Raw genomic sequence first — 25,914 nt, 5'->3', positions numbered from 1 at the left:
ATCTTACAGCTATGTGTTGCCTTGGGATCTCTCTTCCATCCTGTCCCGTGCATCTTTCCCTGATTTTTCAGTGTTAATTTGAGGGGCCTGTGTGACAGCACTGGTATTTGCTGACTAATGACAGAAGAGAGGCTGTGTAAATTCAGTGCAGATAGTAATTCAAGCACTTTAAAACGTATTTAGTTAGAAGTGCCGTGCTGTTCAACTGGGAACACATTCATTCAGTGGAGTGCTCCTTCCACACACACCACATTTTCCCCCCCCCCCACACACACCCCTCGCTGCTTTTTCCACCTCATCAGCTAATCTTTAGAAGTTCATGTTGGCTTTCAAGTTTGATCAGATCGGAAGGAGCAGTCTCTCGGAAGAGGGGATCAGGAGGAGATTAGCGCAGTTGGAAACTTGATGTCTAAATTTTCAGTACTGTGATTTGGCTTTTTTCTTTAGAATGACTCTCAACAGGAGTAAATTGGCTAAACTAAATACACTGTGGTTTTAAAAAATAACCCAGGGAGACATGTTTATGCAGTTCAAGATATGCATTTCCTAAAACAAAAAATAGCTTTAGTGCTGGGTAATTTCATATTGACTTCAGACTTTTGCATAATGTAACAATCTTGTTCCTGTAAGAAAACTGTTTGTTGAGAGAGTAAAATTCTACATCTGGTAGAGTCAAATTTCTGGGGTTGGGTAGGGATGGATGGGAGGGGAAGCATGGGAAGGGTGCTAATATATAGTCTGTTTTTTTTTCAATCTAGATTCTGTGCTTTTAAGCTTTATTTTTTTTAATATGTGAAATTTTTAGTAGAGCAAGAGACTAAACACTTAGCTAGCTGATATGATCACAGAGTTGCCAGTCAGTTTCCAAAACAGTGTGTTTGTTTTCAGAATTGTAACTCTTCTGATGTATTTATCAAATCATAAAATCTCTAGCTGATGTCTCTAGTATGGCTCTGGCTGGTGGCTGGATAAGATAATGTGACAGTTCCGTTTTGTGTCATTTGGCTCCCTATAATCTTCTTCCCTAGTGTGGACGCTTCTAGCGCAGAATAACAATGCCCTTTAATGCAAGGCTTTCCTGTTTGGAAAATTTCCTATTTTCCAAGTCCTTGCCATCATCCAGCAAATGAATTTTAAAAAAATATCTCTGGTAAATAAATAAAAGTAATATTCAAGTATTTGTAGACAGAAGACTTCAGTTTTATTCCATTGTCCATCTGATGCCTTTCACTAGCATTGTGTGTTAGATAAGATTGGAAGAATAATCTCCTTCTAGATTGATTTTTTTTTTTTCTGGAAAAAACTAGCTCTTGTTCCCTGCCATGTGTAGACTCAGAACCATGGCACCATCTGGGTTTATAGCTCCTGCTCTAACTGAAAGAGCAGGATTTAGACCAGGCTTCATATCAGAAGCTATTTGAGTGCATCGGGGTTTTTCTCCCGAGCCACCTCCACTATTTTAGCGCCACCAGCTACAAAACAAAAGAAGTTTGATTTAAAGCAGGTTAGAACATGAACCTTTGGAGCCAAGTTTTCAAATGACCTTGAGATTTGTGCACATAAGATCTACTTTCATATGAACCTACAGGCACTTGTATGTCCCAATCACATGAAACTTAACACAGACGAAGGCAGGTTTCATCTATGTTAACAGGTGCATGTACAATCTGGCAAGGGCAAAATTAGAGGCCACGTCTGGAAATGTGCTCCTGAGTAGGAGTTGCAATGAGGATTGATGACAGAACGTTAACATGTGTTATAGCATCAGAGGAAGCACATTGTAATTTTAAGTGAGGCAAGTAATTTTTTTTTTTCTTTTTAAGCAGCCTTCTTCTCAGCAGGAATCACACTGCACTGTCACTCCTTCCCCACCTCTGCGCATCAATTTGAAAATTCGGGGATTAAAACAGTCCCTAGTCAGAGCCCACGCTTGGCAGAGCTGCTGGAGTTCTACTTTGGCCAGGATATATGCATCATCATCTTTGAACATGAGGAATTTTTCTTTTCTAAAGCCAGTTTGGAAGGATTCACAGCAACCTCCAAGTAATCCTCATTCTGAATGAATACCTCAGGAGCAGCCCATTGATGAATTCTGATTACTTTCCTACCACAGGAAAGGAATGTAATCTCTTATTTAACTCAGTGAATATGGATAGATATAAACTAGCTTTTAATCTTGGCTATAAATATGATACATTTTTTGCCTGTGTAAATTAAGTGAATGACTACAAGGAATGGTTTTTAACTAGTTTTCTGGCCATTTTATTGGCCTTTTGTATTTCCAGTAACTTGATGCTAGTTATAAACTTGTGCTTTCTTCTATGAGAAATATGTATAAGGATGCTATTTGCTAGTTTTTGCTTAAAATGTGACCTGCCTTTACGAGTGAAATAATCAATTTTTGCACTACTTTATCATCTTCCAGCTGAGCATTTTGGAGCATTTCAGATGGTAATCATTTTAGTTTTACAACCTCCCTGCAAGGTAGATAATACTCTCATTTTACAGGTGAGGAAACTGAGGCAGAGGGTGTAATCAGCTTGTCCAATGTCATGTGGGAAGCTTAAAGAAGAGCTGTGACTTTGTTTCCAATCTTGTATTGTAATTATAAGACCATCCTGTTGACCTTGTAAAGTATTAATTGCTATGGGAGTCCCTATAGATCTTACAGACCCTGCATAATGCTCTGCAGGGTTGGAGCACCTGAACTCCTGGGAGCAGTCACATTCTACACAATGTTCTACTAACTAGTCACTTTTCCCTCTCTCACACAATAGGCAAAGATTTTGATTAAAATATTTGATTTAGAATATTTACAAACAACGGGGTGGAACCCAAAATTTCCCATCAGTGTGGCATGTACTAAGTATAAGTATGCACGTGTGTCCTATGTTTAGTGTGAACTTCGTAGTTACTTTGCAGTTTTAAGGAAAGCTAGTAACTGACAAAGAAATCCAAATGCTATGGCTGTTTTTTTGTTTTATTTTTGGAATATTTGTCTAAATTTACTCTCCCTTTTTCCCCCTTGTGCAGTGGAGTTTTCAAGGTTACCTTTCAAGTAAATTGTATTGAGCTAGGTATTAAAATCTAAAGCAGTTAAGGATTTTCCAATTTTGCGTGATTATCGTAAAGCAATATATATGACATTATTTTTTTTAAAAAGTGATGCCTTCAGGTTACATTTCATGGATGCTGCTTGCAAATTAATTAAGGAAATGAAATGAAATGATCATCAAGGAGGATTTGTAGCTTTCTTTATAAAGGACTCCAAATTCTTCAGAAGAGCAATATTCAGAGAGAAGTTGTTAATTTTTCTGGGTTTTATTCACAAGACTTGCATAAGTCAATGTTCTTAAATTTCGCTGGCTGCAGTTTAACATGGAGATCCAGACAGCTTTATGTAACACAAAGTAGGAAGTCTGGATAATTGCGGCAGAATTTGACGCTTTTGAAAACAGATACAAAGACTAACAATAAAAAATCCAAATAGCTTTCTCATCCAACCAAGTGAGTTGTTGTGAAATGAGCACTGTCTTAAATATAATGTTGTGACTTATAACAAATGAAAATATCTATGTCCAGTCTAATTTCCTCATCTATGTCCCTCTTTTTGTTATCTCAAGTTGATTTCTGGAAAAATATCTCATTAGAGGTGCGTTTTAAGGATTCTGGGGCATTGTGTTCTGTGTGATAAACAGGAAGAGGAGCTAGCAAGGCAGAGTTACTTTGTTCAGACCTAGATCTCTAACAGTGTTGCTGGTGAACAAAAGATAACTGTACAATTAGTGGACACAGGTTTGAAATGTTTTATTTTTCATAGTGCTCTGTGTGAATGTTTATCCATACAATAAGAAGCTTTTCATACAGAAAGCAAACCTCTGATTCTGGTCTTAACCAGAAGTACAAAGCACATGCAGGAGAAGGTTTTAGGTATATTATTGAAAACTACATACGCATAATGGCCAGCTGACACAGATATTTGCAAAGGTTTTCTGTAGGCTTACGAACAGGTGTTGGAAACAGGATGTTCTTATTTCAATAACAACCTAATTGTCCTTTTGGCAGAAAAATCCTAATATGTATATATGTATGTATATTCAGAATATGTGATCAGTTCCTCATCAGTTGCCCTGAAGGCGCTTACAACCCTCACTTGTCATCAGTATGGCTTAACTTTCTCACTAGCCTAACACCCTCCCCTTTTTTTTAATTTAAGATATTTGTCTGTTTCCACAGCTGGAGACCATGTTAGAATCAGCCTTCTCCAGATGCCTTCAGAAGATTCTCAGTGTCCTTGGCTCATTCTCTTCAGAGCTCTTCAGAGTTCTTCAGATGTTGTAAATGCAGTAGACAGAGAAGAAGGGAGAGATCATTTGGGGTGTTCCCCCTTTCCATCTATAGTTCTCTCCCTCCTTTAAGAAGCTTCTCCAGCTGGGAGCAGGGCACCAGGCAGTCTCCTGGTGTATACTCTTTCTTTGCTAAGATGTAGATTTTTGCCCTCTCCTTTTTCCTGCCAGTGAATAGCTACTTAGCAGGTGATGGCCCATTTAACCTTGTTTAGACCTGGCTGAGGTGTCAGCGTGCCATTTGTCTCTGAAGAACTGGTTTGGCTACTCCCCAGACTTGGAACATGGGTTAGTAACTCCATACAGTGGAATCTTACAACTTTACATACAGTGTTGCCACACACACGTTATGAGGACAATACTGGTCAGCAAATTTGAGTTTCCAAATGATACCTCACAAGACATACTTTGTGCAAAGAATTACAACAGTGTGCAAGGGGTATAGACTGTCACAGCACCCTAAAATGTTGGTCCATTTTGATTGAGGCAAATGGGGTGAATGCTTTATCTCTGGATTTCTGTGGAGGAGGTCGAAGGAAAAAAGCTGTTTTAATGAAGAATCCATTGCTTATCAACACTCTGAGCTCACTGTTGCGTATTCCCTCCTGGTGCCCTAGTTCAGTGTCGTCTTGCTTTCAGTTCTGTGTATTATTTAAAAACTGTACTATGCAGCCATAGTTTCTGTTTCTACAATAGTGTGTACCATTCCATTTATGTTCTTTGCATTACTATTGAACGTGCAGTCATCTCTTTTCATAGATAACATAGCAGTTTTTCTGCCTTACCTTTTAGCAGTGCACCAAATCCTCTGATCACCTCCTTCTTTTGTACTACTCCCTTATGTTGTCCAGACTATTCCTGAGTATTATAAGGTGGATATTGTTAAACGTTGGTGGGGGAAGCTTGAACTTTCTTCAAAAGTTTTTGCTGACCAAGTTGATATTGGCACCTGTTGGAATTGTCTAGTTCTCAACAATGATTTTTCCATTTTCTCTGCACAATGATTCAATCAAGTTCTCTTCCTCTGGAGATGTTCTGGGGAACTCCCAGTGCATTTCCTCCTCTTGTGGTAGTGCTAAAACCAAATGTTTACAAGAGATGAGCAGATTCTGAGTGGAACTCAATGAGTTGGTGTCTTTGTTAATTTCTCTCTCCTAGTGCATGTCTCCTGTTACATTCTGATAACCATATTTCCCTCTGTTATAGCAATGAAAATCCCCCTGTAATTGGCAGCATGATGTGTTTTGGCAAAGTATGAATGAGTTCCTGAGTTGTCTGTACAGCCCTTCAGTTTCCTCATCTTTTGGCTGGTGCAATCGGTGCATAGATGTGAATAATAGTCAGATTTATTGAGCTGAAATAAACTTTTGGTATTGCCTGGCTTGTATCCCCATAGGACTCAAATATATCCTTGTTTAGAACCCTTTCTTGAAGCTTTTCCATCCTTGCATACACTGCTAAGCTAATTTTGGCAGCAATGAATAGCATTCCCTTGTTCTGTGTTGAATCTTTAGAGGAAAGCTGCTGTCGTCAATCATTGAGTGATGTATCTTCCGGCTCATGGGTTACATTGGCCTGTTTTAATTCAGCATTACATTGTTTAGCTACTGGTGTGCAGTGTTCTAGTGGCTTCATACTGTCCTTTTCGGTGATGACTGTAAAAGAACAGAAACTACCCAGAATAGTGGTCCGACACAGGCCCTCTGATTTACTGCTTAGAATAGCAATGTCTGACTTTTTCTTAGGCTGTTTACACTACCACTTTTTTCACTCGGGTGTGAAAAAAACATAAGTTACACTGAAAAAAGTGCCAGTGTGGACAGTGCTATGTTGGTGGGAGACACTTATGTCGAAGGCAGAGCTCTCTCCCATCAGCATAGAGCGGCTGCTGAAAGCTCTCTAGAGCATGACCTTAGTCAGATGGTCCCACGTCCCGGGCCCAAGAGTCAACGACTCTTCTTAGGGTACATTTACACAGCATTTTGAATCCCATGGAAGCAAGCCTCCCTGCCTGGATCAATAGACTCAGGGTAGCGGGGCTTGTATTAGCACTCTAAACCATGGGCATCATTTTGGTGGGGGAAGGAGGGGTGTTCCCCCCCCCCCCAAACAGGGCAACCACCCATGGCGCTGTGGTCAGGGGGGCACCTTTGGTCAGAGGGGCAAGGCTCAGTGTATTCAACTTAATGCACCAGGGTGGGCCCCTTCCAGCAGCCCCTCTGATCCCTGACTTCCTCTTCCTCACCCCCAAGCAGTCTGGGGTGCTGGCTACTTGACGGTCCTAGTGGAGCCTGCGCTGCTGCATGTCTCTTTGCAGTGCGGCAGGGAAGTGGGAGCCTAGCATGTGGCATCCACTTGCACCATGAAATACAGCAGTGGCATCAAGTCCAGGTTCTCACAGCAGCCGGTGCTGGAGTTTCCGCAGCTCCCGCACTAAGTTCACCACAGCAGCTGGGGCTCCCCCGCTAAGTCAGCCTGCCCACCCCAGCCATCGGCAGCCTCGGTAATCTGCAGCCATAGGAGTGCCCGCCACTCTGGACAGGGAGAGAGCCAGCGAGTCAGAGGAACTGGCTTCAGCATGTGCGAGATGGGGGGGCAGGAGGGTGTCTGTGTATACGCACTCAGACACACGTGTTGCTGGGTCAGCGCCTCTCACACCCTTTGCATTTCTCGTGACCTCAGGGACACACACACACAGGCACACATGTGTAGACACACACACACCGCTCCACTCACTCAGCGTCTTTTGGCATGAGAAGCTACACCCACTTAACCAAAGAGGAATGGACACTGAGCCCTCAGGGTCCATTTGTGAGTTCTGAACAAACACTGGGGCAGCGGTAACCCCACAGCGGGCCTAGCATTGCAAGTCTCAGGCAGGTGCGGAATTTGCCCCCCACAAGACTCGGTTGGCCTGGCTGGCGCGCTCCCATTCTCCCCCCTCCCCGCCCATACGGCAGTCAAACTACACCTGTGCGCGAAACATAGCAGCATAGACAGCGCTTTGGAGTTGCAGCTTGGGCTGGAGCTTAGGCTCTGAAGCCTGGCAGGGGAGGGGGTTCAGAGGTTGATCTCCAGCCCACGCCGCAACTTCAGAGCACTGTCTACATCTGCTTTCATAGTGCTTGTGCAAGTCCTGTGAGCCCGAGTCTGTTGACCTGGGCTAGGAGGCTTGCTCCCATGGCCTCCAAAATGCTGTATCAACAAAGGTGATCTGGTCTCAGATGTCCTATGTTATCTAAGCTCATCTGTACGTATAGAGGAAATTAGAGTGTAGGTGTTTAGGGGCTGGGATTGCATCTTCCTGTGGCTTTGTGCAGCATATGTTGTGCTCATCCCTGAAGCATGTGAACATCTAAATATACATCCTTTTATTCTAGATGTGTTTGTACAGCATCTCATGCATTTTGTTGGCAGGGTCGCTGTTAAAAGAGATCACATGTAGGGCACAGACATGATCCTGCAAAGTAAACAGACTCATCGTCAAAACAATGCAGTTATATATGGTTATAAAGTGAGTTGGAAAAAACAAACACACACACGCCATAGAGCAAAGGTTTTCAAACTGTGGGGCATGCAGGAATGTTCCAGGGGGAGGGCATGATGCGCAAGGCATTTTTTACTTTTTTTAAAATTATTTTTAAGGCCCTATTTAATTTGCAATATGGCAGAAATTGTGGATCCCACAATATTAGGCTTCCACCACAATTTTGTCAGCTGTCCTGTGCTGACAGCGGGAGCCCCAACTGCCCAGGCCTGACAGTGGGAACCCAGCTGTGAGCTGACACAATTATGGTGCAATAAATCTGCAATTTCTATAATATTGTGAATTAAGTAGCATTGACCAATACAATGCTGCTGATGCAGTAAGCAGGAGTATGTTACACTGTGTTTAATTATAAGCCAATGTCATTTCTATAGCGACAGCTACCTTTCCTGCCTTCCCGTTTAGTATAGCCTGTCCTGTCATTCCAACAAGCTGTTGTGTAGTGCTTATTGTGCTGGTGAGTTCGATATTTTTTTCATATCATCGTGGTGAAAATGCCTTATACAACTGGGGGAAAAACTGATTCTCCAGCAGCAGTTGACATTCGTTTGGTGATTGTGCATCAGAGAAGTCAAAAATGATCCTGCTGTCAGACAACACGGTCAGCCATCAAGTCTCTGACATGTCAGAAAATGTCAAGGCATAGCTGATCTCTCAATTGCAATCTAGTTTATTTGCAATCCAGTTGGATGAAGCAATAGATATATCTAAAGTGCTTGCGTTTGGTACTCCCATGAAGCATCGATATAGGAAGATTTTTGTTCTGCAAGCCAATTAAGATATGTGGAACTGGATATGAGCGATCTAACATTTTAAACAACTTCCTAACTTCTCATGAATTGAAGTGGGAAACCTGCATCAGACTCTGCATGGATGGAGCCCCTTCTATGTCTAGAGATACAGGAGGCTTAAAAGCCAAAGTGCTTGAAATTGCTCCACATATATCATGTATGATACATCGTGAAGCCTTTACAGCTCAAAACCTGGATCGGGAACTTACTGATGTTCTGAGGTTGCTATTAAAATTGTGAACTTTATCAAGACACAGCCCACAAAGGCACGTCGTCTCTTTCCAATGCTTTGTGCAGAAATAGCAGTAGAGCATAAGACTTGGTTGGTTCACACGGAATTCAGGTGGCTATCCAGGGAGAAAGTATTGCAATGCATTTATGAACTTAGAAACAAAGTTTGATTTTTTTCTAGTGGATTTGAATTTCAGCACTGCAGAGACATTGTGTGATCCCCACAGGCTTGTGCTTTTGACTTACCTTGCTGATATTTTTTACCAAACCAGAAAATAGTACCAGAAAGTATTATTTTTGACCTGCACAACAAGATATTAACGTTCAAGAGAAAGTGAGATCTCTGGAAAACAAAGGTCAAAACTGGTTTAAGAGTTCCATTTCCATTGTTAACGCATGCTATTGATGAAACAGAATATGAACTATTGAGTGTTGTGGAGCCAATCAAGAATCACTTAACTTCTCTCAGAGCCAGTTTGGAGAAATATTTTCCTGAAGGAAATGCGCCCCTCCCTGAATGACTGGATTATTCAACCTTTTGTAGCTGAGGCAGTGACCTTGTCTCATCTCTCAAATGACATTCAGAAGAAGTTGATTGAACTTCAGAGTGGGAGGACGCTGGCCATTCAATTTTTAAAAAACAGTCTTTGGGGGATTTTTGGTTGAAAGTTGGCTCAGAATATCCAGCTTTGTCAAAGTATGCGATCAAAGCTCTTTTATCGTTAGGCTCATCTTATTTGTATGAGATCAGATTCTCTGCGCTGGCTGTGCTAAAGACAAAGTACTATTCAAAACTGGAAATAGAGGACAACCTCAGTGTCAGTTTCAAAAATCTCCCCACAAATAGATAAACTGTCTGCAGAGAAACAGGCACACCCTTCACGTTAAAGTATCTGTGTATTTGAAACTTACAGGAGTAGGTAATTTACTTAAAGTTTATTAAGGTCTCTGTTAGGTATATGAGTAGGCTATCAAACATACTTTTGCATGTGCCTATTTTTGTCTGGGTTAAAGGGTGCAACCAAAAATTATAACTCAAAGGGGGATGGGAATGGAGGCTCAGCTCAAAAAGTTTGAAAACTGCTGTCATAGAGCTCTGTGCTTTTAGGGTGGTCTTTTTCAAAGGAACCAAAGGGAAGGAAGTACCCAAGTCACAGTAATGAGTGAATTGCCCTTACAACCTTTAGAAAACCCCACGGTGGTTGTTTATCATAAAATATTGTGTACGGGGGGTATAGGTACAATATTTGTATTCTGGCACTGTGCATACAATGGCATCATGGTGTAAACTTTTCATTTGCCATTTGTTATTTCAGTATTCGTTTCCCTTCCTATACTTAGCGTGTTACTTAAATACATGGATATAGGAAAAAATCTTGCTTAGTTGTCAAATGTGGACTGATTCCCAGAGATAGATATAGTCACAGTACCAAGCTGGGAGGCAGACTCCTGAATTGGGAGTAGTTTCCCCTCGTAGATAGAGCACTGGACTGGGACTCAAGAAACCTGGGTCCTATTCCTGGGTCTGCCACTAGTCTGCTGGGTGACCTCGTGCAAGTCATTTTCCCTGTGCCTCATCTGTAAAAGGGGGATCATAACGTCATGTATTGCAGTGGTGCTGAGGGTTTGTTAAATGTCTGTGAAGCTCTTTGAAGACAAAAACAAGTGTACATGTGCTATATAAATGTAGCCACTTCCAGATTATCTATAGTTGTCCTATTCCCAGTATTTGTATTTTGTCCAATTAAGAGTTTAACCACAATCTTCAAGGTAAAGAAAAATTGCCATTCTCTATACAGGCTAATTCTGTTTTTCTAATAGGAAGAAGATTAATATGCTAGAGGTTCAATGAAAGAAATTACCCTAAATATCTTTTGAAATCCACTAATTGCTTTTTGAGGTTAATCTGTATTTTCTAGAACTATAGGCAACTTCCCCATTTTGGTAATGTTGAAAATGTTGTCTATTATCTAGCCCTAATTTTGTTACTAAATTCCAAAACTGTGAACAGGCAGAAGGAAAATAACTGTCTTAAATCCACAAGACTTTAAAAGGTCATTAAATAAATCGGGCAAAAAGGAAATAGCATTGTCTAGTAAATCAAAAGATATTTTATACAAGCCATGATGGGTCATGCCAAGAACTGCCTAGCTTGCTGTGTTTAGCAGTGTTTCTCTCTTGAAAATTAGCCAAAACTTTAGCTCTTTCCATGTGCACATCCACTGACTGTAGTGGAGTTAACTCCAGCTTTACTCCAGTGTAACTGAGGGTAGAACATAGCCCTCTGGCTCTGCACATTTAACTAATGAATTACTTAAATTAACTATTAAAGATCATATAAGAAGAAGCTAAAACTGCTTTGCAGAATGTCTTAATATGCTGCTGAGGATCTGAGTTTCCACTCTAAGAAGTGTCCAGTAATGTCTTCCATTCATATGTTGGTGGGATTGAGAATCATCAGGTGCTGTTGTGATAGTGGGATGCAATCAGACATTAATTTTGCAGCTTTCTGTGCTTCTCAAAGGAAATGTACATTCTTCATAAAGGGGGGATGTTCTTTTTTCCTCTGAAGAAGGATCTGGTGAAAGATGCCAGCTGAAGCTGATTGAAACGCGAACACTTCTCTGCAAGATCAGATACTGTGCAAGGCAGAAGGAAGGCAAACTCTGCCAAACTGGCTTGCCAGTGACTCTCAATCCTCTTCTTGATGATCTTCCTCTGTCATTTAATAACATGGACCAGATTGGAAGTGCTGCCCCTTAGGGGGTGAAAAATTCCTTATTACTTTACCAGTCTCCCGAACCATCTAATCCCACATGGATTGATTTTGCTAATAAATACCGATGTTCCATCCTTCTGTTGTTAAAATGCACAGTCTGTGTCCCACCATGCACCACAGAATAGTCACATTGTTTAAAGGGCTCTGAGGGAATTAAGGAGGGCAGGCTGCTGTATGCAATGATGCACTTCAGATAAGTGGCCTTGGGTGTTCTTTGCATTAACATTGTAGTTTGCGAATATATTGTAGCTCAGTTGCCTTGGTCCTTGTATGCAGTTTGTGACTTCTTCCACTCTTTTAACTTAACCTGAGACATTAGTTTCAGCCACTCTCAGCGGCAGAACATTAAGCAGTAACTTCAGGGTCAGTGAAGGTCATCTTCATTTTGGGATTTGGCCTCAGTGGAAAGGGAGTAGTTGTGATTAAGTCATACAATTAGAAACTATTGCAGCTATATCATTTCTCTTTGGCTCCTGCTAAATAAAATGGAGATTGACATTAAGCAAAAACTCCAATCCAAATATTCTCTCCTCCTCTGTAGTTAAGATCTAGATCCAAATGTTGCCTGTCTACCCTAGCCTCTCTTATAGGCCAAATCAAAACCCGAGATCTGAACACCATGGAACTTTGGAGAAATCTTGGGTCTGGATCTGAATATTGTGGTTTGGTCCAAGTTCTAGAATAAGAACTAAGGAGGGTGGCCGAAGAGCTGGGAGTTGAATGTGTCGGCGCTATTAATGCCTGTGCTCTTGAGCATGAAATTGTGTATAGAAGAGGGTTAAATACTCAGTTGCATCTGGGAGTTTTGAAAGACTATTCCTACAAGATTAAAAGTCACAGAATTACTTTAATGACTTTGTAAATGATGGCTTGTTGGATAGGTTGAAGAGGGGAAAGATGATAGGGAAGTTGGAGAGGAAGAGGTTATATCCACCCAGCAAGAGAGAAATAGGGCATGAACCTGGCTTTTGGCAGTGGGGGATGTCATGGATCCACGGGGCATGGATCCATCTTACTGGATACATTTGCAGAAAGATTGCTTCTTAGTGCTAGGCCCTGGCCCTCCATTTTGCTCCAGGGGGGAGCCCCCCGACTCCACTACTGAGACTGAGTCCCTGGCTTCAGCACCACCTTCTGGAGGTCTAAAGGAACTTGGACCCCTGTTGCAGACCTACCCTCTTAGGAGCTATGCAACCAGCAGATGTTGGCAGTGACACAGGGCAGCCTTTTCAAAACAAGACGTATTTATCAGTCAGCTGGAATACAGCATTTAGTGACCTAGGGTTTCAATGGAAAGCAAAGCTTAAACACATCTCTGCTAACTTGCTAATTTCTCCTTGCTCCTCTTTGCCCTAGTCTGATAGACTGATTACACGCTTGCCACAAACTTTCTGGCCTTGGCCATCCCAGATTGAATTGTTCCCTTCCAGTGAGAGAGCAGGAGTTTTACGAGCTTTCCTAACAACTTAGTCCTTTGTCTCAAGCCCCAGACACATGTGCTGCCTCCCCCTGCATTCTAGTAGGGGAAGCGTTGTAGTCAGACTGGTAATTGTCCATCACATCCATTAGGTCCCTTTGGGCAGCTATTATTAAAAGTTAATGATCTGGACATGGGTCTCCATTGTATCTCTGAAGTAGCTGCAGTCCTGTGTTGACAGTTCTTACTTGTCCATTCATACCAACCCATACATGTCTACATGACCTGTACGTAGTCAGTTCATCATTTATTTTCCTGTTTCTGAAAATAAATTAACCCCTTCATACCAAGTAAGTAGCAATACAGAAGTGAGTGGGGAAACTGAATCACATTCATGTTAATTAAAAATAATACAGAAATATCTCTCATCCTCCATAAGAAGTTTTTAGTTAAAGGCAGCTTGTACAAATGTCACAGAGGGAGAAACCAAAAGGTTGGGTGTGACCCTGGATGTGAGGAAAGAAGGGAAAGGAAGAGTCAGAGAGTGGTCCATGTTTGAAAGCCTTAGTGACCAGAAGTGAAATAGAGAGGTCACTGTTGACGGAAGATTGGGAAGGGAATAGCCTGTATCAGAAAGATGTGAAAAGATGTCAGCATAGATGGAAAGGGGGAGGTCGGGAGTGGTTTGAGTCTTCAGTACAATGTTAATGAGATTATAGGAGCAGTTGTGGAAGAACATCAGAATAAAGACAATGGACTTTAAGAAATCAGACTTTAGCAAACTCAGAGAATTGGTAGGTAATGACCTGAAACAAACAAACCAACAACAACAAAAGTTGTACAAAAAGTGGAAAGTTTGTCAACTTATGAAAAATAAATATAAAATAACACTAGCATGTTGCAAGAAAATTAGAAAGGCCAAGACAAAAAACGAGGTTAAATTAGCTAGGGTCATAAAGGGCAACAAGAAAACATTTTACAAATATATGAGAAGCTAGAGGAAGACAAAGGACAGGGTAGACCTGTTACTCTATGAGGAGGGAAAAAGAAATCACAGGAATGGCCAAAGTGTTAAATGCCTTTTTTGTTTGTTTGTTTTCACCAAAAAGGTTAGCAGTGATTGTCTGATTGAGGCAGATTGTTCTGGCAGCCTGGGCCCCCTTTTACCTGGTTTTGCTGGGCTAGGTGTCCCAGCCTTTTCCAACTATGCACACAGGCAGGGCCACACCCCGCTGCACAGAGAGACAGAGATGCACTCTGAGAAGGCTCATCTTAAGGGGCTTGCCACAGCACCCAGATATCCCCCCCCACCCCTCTTGGTAGTACAAACCCAAAATTATATGAAATTTGCCTCTTCCCTCAATGTGGGGGAGGGTATGCACAAATTCTTGCCCCCCTTCCCCAGTTAGAAATCACATAAACTGGATTATATTGTAAACCAGAAATCAATCTATGAACTGTAACAGGTGTATTTTAAGTAGTTAAGGAGATAGCAGACAGAACAAGGCAGATTACTAAAAAAAGTGAAAAATAGCATGCAAACTAAGCTTAATACACTAAAGAAACTGGTTACACGTAAATTCTCACCTTAAATGTGGTTCTAATAATATTCTTCATAGGCCAGATGCCCTTCCAGCCTAGGTCCAGACCTTTCCTTCAATTCAGTCTTGGTTGTTTCCAGCAGTCATCTTGGGTGGGGAAGCAGGGGAGAACTGCCAACCTGGATTACCTCATTCCCCACCCTTAAATAGGATTTGCATAAGGTGGGAGTCCTTTGTTTCCTAGTGTGACCCTCCTTCCCTTACACTGGAAAGTTACAAGAAGTCCCAGGTAAAGTTTTAGTATCAGGTGACAAGACCACCTGACTCTGTAGGATCACAGCATCCATGAGTCAGTGGCAGTATGGAGCGTCCACAGGAAGACCAAGCTTTTCAGTCTGTTGTCCTCACTAATGGGCCATCTGTCCTGTCTGGCTTTTCCATTGTTTTACCTGAAGTTGTTAGCAGTGGGCGTCACCCAAAGTAGCATAGTTGAAATACAGATACATAGTCAATATTCCTAACTTCAGATACAGAATTGATACATGTATACAAATTGGATAATCACATTCAGTAAATCATAACTTTTCCAATGATATCTCACATGAGCCATCTTGCGTAAACTATATCAGTTATGTCATATTCATATCATAAGCATATTTTCATAAAGAATATGTAATATGTCACAGTGGGTGAACAAGTTGTTGGAAAAGCATACTCAGAGTGTGGTTATGAATAGTTCACAATCAAGCTGGAAGGGCATATCGAGTAGAGGGTTGCAGGGGTCTGTCCTGTGACCAGTTCTATTCAACATCTCCATAAATGATTTAGATAATGGCATAGAGATTACACTTATAAAGTTTGTGGATGATACCAAGCTGGGAGAGGGAGAGGTTTCAAGCACTTTGGAGGATAGGATTAAAATTCAAAATGATCTAGACAAACTGGAGAAATGGTCTGAAATAAATACGATCAAATTCAATAGGGACAAATGCAAAGTACTACAATTAAGAAGGAATAATCAATTGCATAAATGGGGAAATGACTGGTTAAGAAGGAGTACTGCAGAAAAGGATTTGGGGGTTATAGTGGATCACAAACTAAATATGAGTCAACAATGTAATATTGTTGCAAATAAAAAAAAAAAGCAAACATCATTCTGGGATATATTAGCAAGAGACAGGAGAAGTAATTTTTCCACTCTACTCAGCACTGATAGTGCCTTAGCTGAAGTATTGTGTCCAGTTCTGGGCACCACACTTTGGGAAATATGTGGACAAATTGGAGAAAGTCCAGAGGAGAGCAACACAAATGATTAAAGATCAGAAAATATGACCTACGAGGAAATATTGTTTTAATTTTAAAAAGAGAAGTTTGAGGGGGAACATAAGTCTTTAGGTATGTAAGTCGTTGTAAAGAGAAGGGTGATAAATTGGTCTTCTTAACCACTGAGGCTTCTTAACCACTCAAAAAGCAATGAGCTTAAATTGCAGCAAGGAATATTTAAATTAGACATTAGGAAAAACTTCCTAATGGTAAGAGTAATAAAGCCCTGGAACAAATTACCTAGGGAGGTTGTGGAATCTCGGTCATTGGAAGTTTTTAAGAACAGGTTAGACAAACACCTGTAAGGAATGGTCTAGCTAGTACTTTGTCCTGCATCAGTGCAAGGGACTAGAGTAGATGACCTATCCAGGTTCCTTCCAATCTGACTTGTCCATGAGGTAGGTTCTCCTCAGTATGAGTGTCGAGAGATGGTGGGGAAGAAGAGGACCAAAGACAAAATCTCGGAGAACAGGAAGATATTTTGAAGGGGCAGTCAGCAAAGTGGGATGAGAATCAGGAGCAGTCAGTCACAGAACCCCTAGGATGAGAGGGTCTGGGGGAGTCATGAATAATTTGCTGCGTTTAAGGTAGCAGGGAGGCTGAAGGGAAATAATTATGGAGAAGTGACCCTTAGACTTGGAAAGGAATATGTCATTAGTGCCTTTTATAAGGGTTGCTATCTCTTTTAATGCATTGAAAAAGGCTACTTCTCTGTCGAGGAAAAAGGGCTTAATAGTTTGCAAAACTCAGCTTTCATTTTTAGGAGAACACAGTCTTTACTTCATGAATCCTGACTGCCTGTTTTCAGATACGACACTGATTCTTGCTATAAAATCCCCTATGATGGATACTCCAATTAAGAAAATAAATTGGTAAATTTCAGTACGTGTTGTGTCTCTATCAGCAGTCTGGAACTACTCACCAAGGCCCCTCCAGATAATGCAATGCAAAGGAATACAAAGAAACAAGTTTCCAGTCACCGGAAGAGCCTATGCCAGCTGGTTATGCAAGAACGGGTGATGCAATCTTGGTTTATTGTACTAAGATGAAAGATTCAGTAAGTGGCAGCGTGTCTGTAAATACTGGGTCTATGTTTACATGGAAGAGTACAATACTTTTTGCTCCCTTCAAACAAATAAAATCACATTAGCAAAATTTCTTGAGATTTAATCTTTGCTAAGATGGAAAGAATGATGCAGGGGAATAATTGTCTTGGCTTAACATTGGTAAGCGTGCAGTAAAACAACTGGCAATGAGCCTGCTGCCTTCTGAGGGATTTAGTTTGGGATGCTTATTTATGTGTGTATATCTTCTGTGCCTCTCCTTCCCAGCCCCAAAGATCTTCTTTCCAAGAAGTGGGAGTTCTGACCATATAATTGTTTTTTCTATTGCAGTGGCACTTAAGGACCCCAAGACAAAGATCAGAGCCCCATGGTACTAGAAACTGTACAAACAAATAACAAGACAGTATCTGCCCCAGACATCTCACAGCTTTAGGGTGTAGACAATATTCAGTAGGTGACTAAACATGCAAAGGAAAGGTAGGAGGACAAGGTAACAGTAAAGACTGGTGCAGTTGCATATATTAGTAGTCAGAATGGTCTCCAAAGTCAAATACTGAATGCATTTCTTTAAGAGCATCTAGAACGTACAGCCACATACTCCGCTTTGGGTGGGGATAGGTGTAATATTTCAGTGCAAATTTCATCTGAGTGTGGGGATTCCTGTCCTCTGACTGAATGCAGTAATAGCGTAGAAAGAGTGTTTCTCTGCCACAAAGACCCAACCTCCACCAAAAAGCAGCACCCAGGAGTGAGGGTTTTCCTTGCTATGGCCACAAGCTACATGTGGAAGGAATTTGAATAGGCAGAAAGGGGGGGTATTCTTGTCTCATGTTGAAACAGTGTGATGCTGCCTGATATGATGGATTCATTAAAGATCAGTTTTTAAAAAGAGCAGTCTTGCCAAGGTCAGAAATCTGGCCTGATCTGCTTATAAGTGATAATTGCTCAGTTTAAATTTGCCTGGGAAAAACTTTGACTTAGGGCTTCTCTGCACGGGAAGGGTTTTTTGTTGCCTGCCCCCCAGTATAACTTTATTTTTTTCCAGAATAAATTGCGTTGTGTCCACACCCAAAAGTGGTGGGTTTTTTGAGTTATCAAGCATTTTATCCAGCTTTAATTAATCTGCTTTGGAAGCTATATAACTCTATTCCAGGATGAGTTATACACTTTAAGACTTACGTGACTACACTCCTATTCTAAATTAACATTCCTGCTTCAGACACATCACCTGCTGCTATCCCCCACTGCACTTCTTAACACCCGAATTAGCCTGTTTTGACTTGTGTGCCCTCCACTGCTCCAGGGTTGTCTTGACTAGATGTCATCTCCCTTTTTAAATTCTGGCGCACACACAGGTATGCCCCTTTGCCGTTCCAGCTTGTTGTAAGTTCACATAGCTGGAGTCCATTACAGCAGCTATGCCAGTGTGATCCCATCTGGCGTTTCTGGACTTACTTGCTGTCTGGGGAGAGGAGCATGACCACTCCTGTCTTAAAATGAGTGACTGGAACACAAAGCTGTACAAGCAGCCAGTGGAACAAATGTGGGAGAAGGGGTACTCCCAGGATAGGGTCCACTGCCAAGATGCTCCTGCAGAATTATAAAAATGCTAAAGACAAAACCAAGACTTTTGACAGTGCTCCCAGTGCATGCACTTACCAGGAGCACAGAACTGGATTTTTACCAGGAATGCCACTGTGGAATCCCGGTGTGGACAGTTTGGAAGGAACCCAGCCTATCCCATACCCCAATGAAGAGACATTCCTCCAGACAACCCAACCTTGAGCTTAAGATGCAGTCAGAGACAGCACTACAAATGACACCTGAGACCCAGGTGAATAGCCAGCCTGACAGCGTTGCAGAGGGGACCTCAACCAGTGAATACTATGTGCTGTATTACAAAACTGTCCAGGTACTGACTGTATCAGGGGAGTTAAATAATTTTATTCCTAGGACCACCTGGGAGCTGCCATGTTGGCCAGATACTGCTAATTAGGAAGCCAGACATGCTCTTTGGTTCTCTCCTTCCTTAGCTTTTAATACAGTCCCCACCTCCATCCTCCATTGAGTGATCAAAAGGGCACTGTACTGGAAAGTTTAAGCTCAAAAGTTTTTTTTCCATGACATACCAAATCCCTAGATCCCGATAGATGCTGGACTAAGCATGCCAGCCCCACTCTCCTTCCCTCGCTGTTTAAGGATCCTTCTCGTGTCCAGTAGATAGTGGTTGGGCCAAAACCAGATGAATTCTGGGATATCAGGTAAGGAGTCACAGGAGTTTGACCCCAAATCCCAGAATTCCATTAGGTTCCTGTAGGCATCCCACAATTAGATGCAAGAAAAATGCCAGAATGCATAGAGCATAGCTATGGAACATTACACCATGGGATATCTGCCCAGAAAGTTGTGCCGTTATTTTGAGAAAGTGCAGAGGTGTCTGGATGCAATAATTCACAAAGGCAGTAGCTTAAGACGGCATAAACAAAGTAATGTGGGCCCATTCTTCCAGCATAGTTATACTTGTGTAGTTATAGTGGAAAAACATATGCCGACAAAATTGTCCCATGTAGCTACTTGTGAGATGATGAGTCATCCCTGAACTAGAGCCTGATTAAGCCACATGAAGGGATGATTCATTCCTGTGTTAGGGTCTAGGCAATCTGCAAGGTGGTCTGATGACTTTGAGCAGGTATTTAAGCCTCAGAGGCGAAACAGCATCTGTCTGCTCAACTTTGCCTCATGGCTTGGAATTCTCCTCTACCTGATAGTGGTGACAAACTCCACAGGCCTCATCCTCCTCCAGCCCTGCTCTCAGCCCTACTCTTGTTTTGTCCCAACCCTGCTCTTGGCTCCTGATTCCAGGTCTGGCTTTGATCACTAAGCTCGATTTCAACCACTGAGCCCAACTGCCATCATTCCAACCTCAAGGCCTGACCATCCTCACCTCAGTTTCTGATGACAAGACTTCACACTTTAGTCAACACCTTTTAAAAAAAATGCACATTTTACTTGCTTGAGTTGGACAAGTTTCTCCCCTTTTCCTTGTTTTAAGTGGACCGCATTCCTTCTTACTCAGGTATTCTCCGGATTGCAACAGTCTGTGTAATCTGAGTAATGATGATGGATAGCATCACTCTTGTCTACACTAAAAAATACCCCTTGGAAATAAATGCAGAATAGAATCCTTCATTTGTCTGTGCTTCCATTTTGACCCATGTAATCCACTTCTCTAGGTATCTGAAATGCATCTGAAGATCTATTCTAGTCTTAATCAGAAATCTCAGAAGGTTCACTAATAAGCACAATGTAAATCTAGCCATTACTTCACCATCACAGAACACAAGCTCCTGTGCTAGCTCTGACTTGTTAAGTATAAAAGGAAGTCCCACATACATTAGAGTTCACTAGCCATACTGATGACTGTTCTTGTTGAGGGCGGTAGGAAAGGAGGATCTCTGCTTTCAGCTAAGTGCAGATTACCTGAAAGCCGTGGTCAGAATGCCATTTGCATATGTTGCTGGCTTGATTTTTAGATTTCTGCTTGAATTCCCCCCCATCCCTATTTATTTACATCTTTTAAATATCTGTCTGAACATTTCTCTCTCTCCATTGTGTTCTTATTTTTCCATCGAGTTCTTATATTTCACTCCTCATGACGCAGTGTGAAACACATTAATATCACAATGTGTTTCTTGGAAGCTGCTTTACATAACAAAGACATACCCATATGAAAACACTAGTCCCCAAATGTTGGAAAGCCTAAGGCTATAGCAGAGTAGAAATAGGCATGCATTGCACTAATGTGGGGCTGGATCTGAGATACCGCAAAGCTCAGGGATGTTCTGATGTGGGATTTTGCTTTGGGCCCTTCTTGGTAATTCAACAAGAATAATTAACGTTTCATAATAGTATCTTTATCCAAGGATCTAAACATACAGTACAACTCTGTATTAACCTTCTCAGATCTCAGTGCACATTCATTTACAGAGGAGTAAATGGAGGCCTAGAGGTTAAATTACTTGTCAAGTTTCCACAGAGAATCAGTGACAGGGTCAGGATAGTACACCAGTCCTGACTGCTGTTTCTGTGCTCTAATCGTTCGAGTACAATCCTTTTGGAAATGCTATGGTTGTAGGCACTCAGGCAGCATGATAATGGGCACCGTATAGGAACTAGGTGGAGATACCACTGAGCTGCTTCTCTGCTTTAAAAAGATTTAAAAAAACCAAACAAACACTCTTCAGCACTGCCATGGGCCACTTCCTTGCTTCTGCCTTAAATATGCAGTATGTGGGCATGCACTGTGCAGAATGAAAGTGATATTTATAGGGACTATGGGCTATGCATTGTGTTATCTCTCAAGACTTAGGTGCAGAAATCTCATTAAATTGATCTAGTTAAGAGCCATCAGCCCTCTTAGATTAGAGCTATAAAGAGCTTTACGAGAGTATCTGTTCTTTTTGGATACCCCCTTATGTTTTGAAAGTGAGCTGTTCTGTTTATGTGCAAGAAGCAGCAGCCTATCTTTTCCTGGATATTACCACCAGTGTTCTTTCCCCCCACTCCTTTTCTTGTTAGACAATGTGAGAAACAGAAGGTCTGATTCTTTGGCCATGTTGGTCTAAATGAGGCATTAATTCCATTGAAGTCAAAATGACTTGATGTAAAACAAGCAAGAAAGGAGAATCAGGCCCTGATCCTTCGAGGTTAATCTAGATGATTAGTATCCTAATATGTAGGAAGAGCTATCCTAGTGTAAAGTGAAACTTCTCAGACTGGGCATTCATTGGTAAGTGGGAATATAGTTGGCACAAAATCCTTTGGCAACAGTCTCACACTTTCTGCCAGTTTTTAAACTGTTTTTTGGAGTCAGTGGACATCAGAGGTTATTGAAGGACTGGACCTGTCTCTCTCAAACTGGTATTGAATAAAGAAAAGGAATACTTGTGGCACCTTAGAGACTAACAAATTTATTTGAGCATAAGCTTTCATGAGCTACAGCTCACTTCATCGGATGCATTCAGTAGCTTATGCTCAAATAAATTTGTTAGTCTCTAAGGTGCCACAAGTCCTCCTTTTCTTTTTGCGGATACAGACTAGCACGGCTGCTACTCTGAAACCTGGTATTGAATAGTCTGTCTCCCTAACTACTAATTATTTCTCTGTTGGTACAGGTGGTCTCCACCAAGTGGTTATGAACAGTTTTTTGGGAGGGAGGGTGCGTGCATGCATGCGTATGTGAATCCTCTCAGCATGAAGCAGTTATTGAATAATCTCTTCCATTCAGTGGCAGGCAGGAATTCTTAGTGGGGAACAACATGCTGCTATAGCTCTTGCATCAAAGGGGATGCCTGTCCCGTTTTTCTCCACAGGCCAAATTTGATCTGCTAATCTCCTAGGTTGCCTTTGTTTTGCACCGTGCTGCTCTTATACAAGGTACTGTTCTTGGAAGACCAACCTAAGAAATAAGTATAGAAATGGGCTGTGATGGGAAACAGTAAATACTTTACTTGAGTGCAAACTGAAGGTAATAACCATCTGCTTGGCTGCAGATGAATTTGCCGGACATGTGCAGGCAGAATGTACCTGTTGTGCGGCTGAATTTATTGGGTAGAGTCTAACGTTTTATTGACTCCACCAGAACGTTAATGTAACAGGCAGCAGCACAGTGGTTGTAATAGAGGCCCAGCAGCAAAGTATTGTTGTATTTAAAAACTACTAAGAAAATGATTCACATGCTGCTGTTACTAGACAGGTACAGAGAGTTTTCTGTAGGAAATTCTCCCATTTTTTAATAATGTAGTATTTGGGCTGTGAGTTCCTCAGGCAGAGAGTTTATGCCTAGCAAGCTTGGCACTATATAAATAATAATCATATTATTAATTAGAGTGGCTGCATAGTTGAATGATCTGCGCAGGAAACAGGAAGCCAGAAATGCCTCATTTCCACTGTTACTGACACACTACAGTATTTGTTGTTCTTAGGCTGATTGCTGAACCTCATCAGACCTACTTGCCTATCTGTAAATTGGTGATGATGCTTACCAGCCTGCCTACCTCACTGGCATCTTTTAAGTATAATTAGCCAGTGTTGGCAAAGCACTTTTATATTTCCATCCTTATATCTTCAAAGTGCTATCACTGTTACAGCTTATTAGTACAGCACAGACTATATGATAGAATAGGAGATAGTACCAAAGCCATGTCATAAGTGATCAAGGCAGTGTATTTGTATAATTATAACATATCTTAGGTTATGTAAAAAGCCAATAGGCTGAAAGACTTTAATTATCTCAGAAGTGCAGTGCCAAGTTCTAGTTCTGTCTCTGATACACTATTTTAAAAAAAAGATGTGGGAAAGTGTGCCAAATGGAGCACAGCTATGTTACTAGCATGTTTATCAAGACAGTTAATTAGCTTTGAATAGGCAGAATAACCATTGGGCCTCAGATATTCACACTGAACCCTACAGTCATACCTGAAAATAGAAGACAACCTGAGAAGTAGATTTTTGCATTGCCTCCCTTCTAGAACTCCCTCTTGGATGTCCTAGATGTCAGTACTTACAATGCCATTGCAATGACCATATCATTAAAGGTATAAACATGGAATCAGAGACTCCTTTGAACTCACCAAATAGGTCTTTTTTTTTTCCTGGAAAATGACTCCTCATCTAAGCTTTTTTTTGCTCTTGGAAAACTGGAAATGTTCCAATCTGTGAAAATAATCCCCTTAACTTTCATACAGTTTCACTTCTCTATGGAAATTCTGGCGATTTCAGCAGAAACTGTTTTAGCCTTCTGTTTCCAGGCTCCCTTCTTTTTTTAAAATGTGGAGCATTTTATAAGAGGCCCAGCTCCTCCATGCAGTGTCTGAAAACCACCTGAATACACATCTTCCTCTGGAGAGCTGGTCAGATTACTCTGGTTCCAGTTGTTATTACACAGCCCCACTGTGGGCTTTCATTCTCTGTTACATCTGGGGCCAACATAGGGTTGCCAACTTTCTAATCGCACAAAACCAAACACCCTAGCCCTGCCCCTTCCATGAGGCCCCACTCCACACTCACTACATTCCCCCTCCCTTGGTGGCTTGCTCTCCCCCACCCTTACTCACTTTCACTGGGAGGGGGAAGGGGATTGAGGTGTGAGAGGGGGTGAGGGCTCTAACTGGGGGTGTGGGCTCTGGGGTCGGGCCAGAAATGAGGGGTTCAGGGTGTGGGAGGGGAGTCCAAGCTGGGGAAGGAGTTGAGGTGTTGGAGGGGGCGAGGGGTCCAGCTGAGGGTGCAGGCTCTGGGGTGGGGCTGGGATGAGGGGTACAGGAGTGAGCTCTGGGTTTGGGGGGGTCAGGGCTGGGGCAGGGAGTTGGGGCACAGGCTCACCTGGGGTGGCTCCCAGTCAGCGGTGCAGTGGGGCTAAGGCAGGATCCCTACCTGTCCTGGCACCACACTGCACCCTGGAAGTGGCCAGCAGGTCCGGCTCCTAGGCAGGAGGGCCAGGGGTTTCCACGCGCTGCTCTCGCCTGTAGGCACACACCCCCCTCCCGCAGCTCCCATTGGCCACAGTTCCCAGCCAATGGGAGTGCGGAGACAGTGCTCGGGGCAGGGGCAGCGTATGGAGCCCTGTGGCTGCCCTGCCTAGGAGCCGGACCTGCTGGCCGCTTCCGGGGTGCAGCACAGTGCCAGGACAGCTAGGGACTAGCCTGCCTTAGCGCTGCCTACCAGGCATTCCAGTCGAAAACTGGACACCTGGCAACCCTATGCCACCATAAGACATGTAAAACACAGTTGAGGAAGATGGCATAGAGTTTTCAGCAGCTAGGTTATGTGACCAAACTCCCTTGGATTTGCCTGATAATCAGCGCTGATTTGGGGGATCATCATAAAAATGTAAACTTACCCAAAAAATAGCGAGATATTTTGAAGCTTCTACTTTAAAAAAAAAAAAAAAAAAAAAAAGTTATATTAAACTATAAAACCCCTCCATCATTCTGTTCTCTTTCACATGTGTGAGGTGGTGTGTTGCCATTCTGTTCCCTTTCATCGTTGGAAAAATAAGTCTGCCTGATGTCTGACACTAATGCTTCTCTCAGCCTTTCCTGTGATCTGTCTCCTGGACAGGGCAGCTCTACCAATTTTGCCATCCCAAGCAGTTGCAGCCGAATTGCTGCTCTGCTGCCGAAAAGCTGCCGCGGCGGAAACAGCAGTGGAGCTGCCGCTGAATTGTCGCCGCGGAACACGGACTGCCGCCCCATTCTCAGTGCCGCCCCAAGCACCTGCTTGGAAAGCTGGTGCCTGGAGCTGGCCCTGCTCCTGAATGAGACAGATCACCTCTCCCCTTTTACGTTTCCATGGGATCGCTCTATCGGGTTCTAGTGACCAATGTGTATTCGCCCCATAGCATATCTTAATTCCAGACATGTATATGGCTGTACTGGTCCAGTTCCAATACTCGTGAAGTTGAATCAGAGTGAGTAAGCTGAAAGTTTGTTTGCAGAACTTTTATCTGTTTTAAACGGGAGTGTTTATATGTGAGATAGACATGCTCATTTCTAATCAGGAGCAAATTCCCCAAACAGAATTGCATGAAACATTTGATACCTTGGAATCTAATCATTCTAGCCATGCAGGAGAAGGGGGGTGGGAAAGTTGCCTTCAACAAGGTGTAAAAGGGTAGAAATCTATATTTCTGCTCTGTAGCAGTGGGAAATGCCCTAAAAAAGAGCTATTTGGGCATTGTGGATTGCAGGACAGGATAAAAAAATTTATGGATGTGTTGGCAGTATCATTTAGACCACAGTTTTTTGAAAGAGCTGTATCTTCAGTATTGGAAAAGTCAGCAGGCAATGCTGACAGGGAAAGTTGTACCAAGAGGTGG

The 25,914-nt window shown here is 42.2% G+C and overlaps 1 protein-coding gene and 1 long non-coding RNA gene across 6 annotated transcripts in view; one reads left to right on the top strand and one right to left on the bottom strand.

Annotated features, from left to right (window-relative positions):
* ITPK1 (inositol-tetrakisphosphate 1-kinase) overlaps positions 1-25,914 on the top strand; it is a 218,685-nt gene that overhangs the window by 161,962 nt on the left and 30,809 nt on the right. The gene's annotated exons all lie outside the window — the stretch shown is intronic.
* On the bottom strand, positions 3,787-24,127 carry LOC119857187. 2 transcript variants are annotated; one of them, XR_006282448.1, is made up of 3 exons: positions 23,672-24,096; positions 14,699-15,173; positions 3,787-12,167 (listed from the first exon to the last, which is right to left on the bottom strand). It is a non-coding gene; the product is annotated as an uncharacterized LOC119857187 (long non-coding RNA). The 2 variants fall into 2 exon arrangements; XR_006282447.1 differs by having other exon boundaries at positions 3,787-15,173; positions 23,672-24,127.

This window comes from Dermochelys coriacea, chromosome 6 (assembly GCF_009764565.3).
Source record: "Dermochelys coriacea isolate rDerCor1 chromosome 6, rDerCor1.pri.v4, whole genome shotgun sequence".
NCBI classification, from domain to species: Eukaryota; Metazoa; Chordata; order Testudines; family Dermochelyidae; genus Dermochelys; species Dermochelys coriacea.
This window is presented reverse-complemented; position numbering and strand designations above follow the sequence as displayed.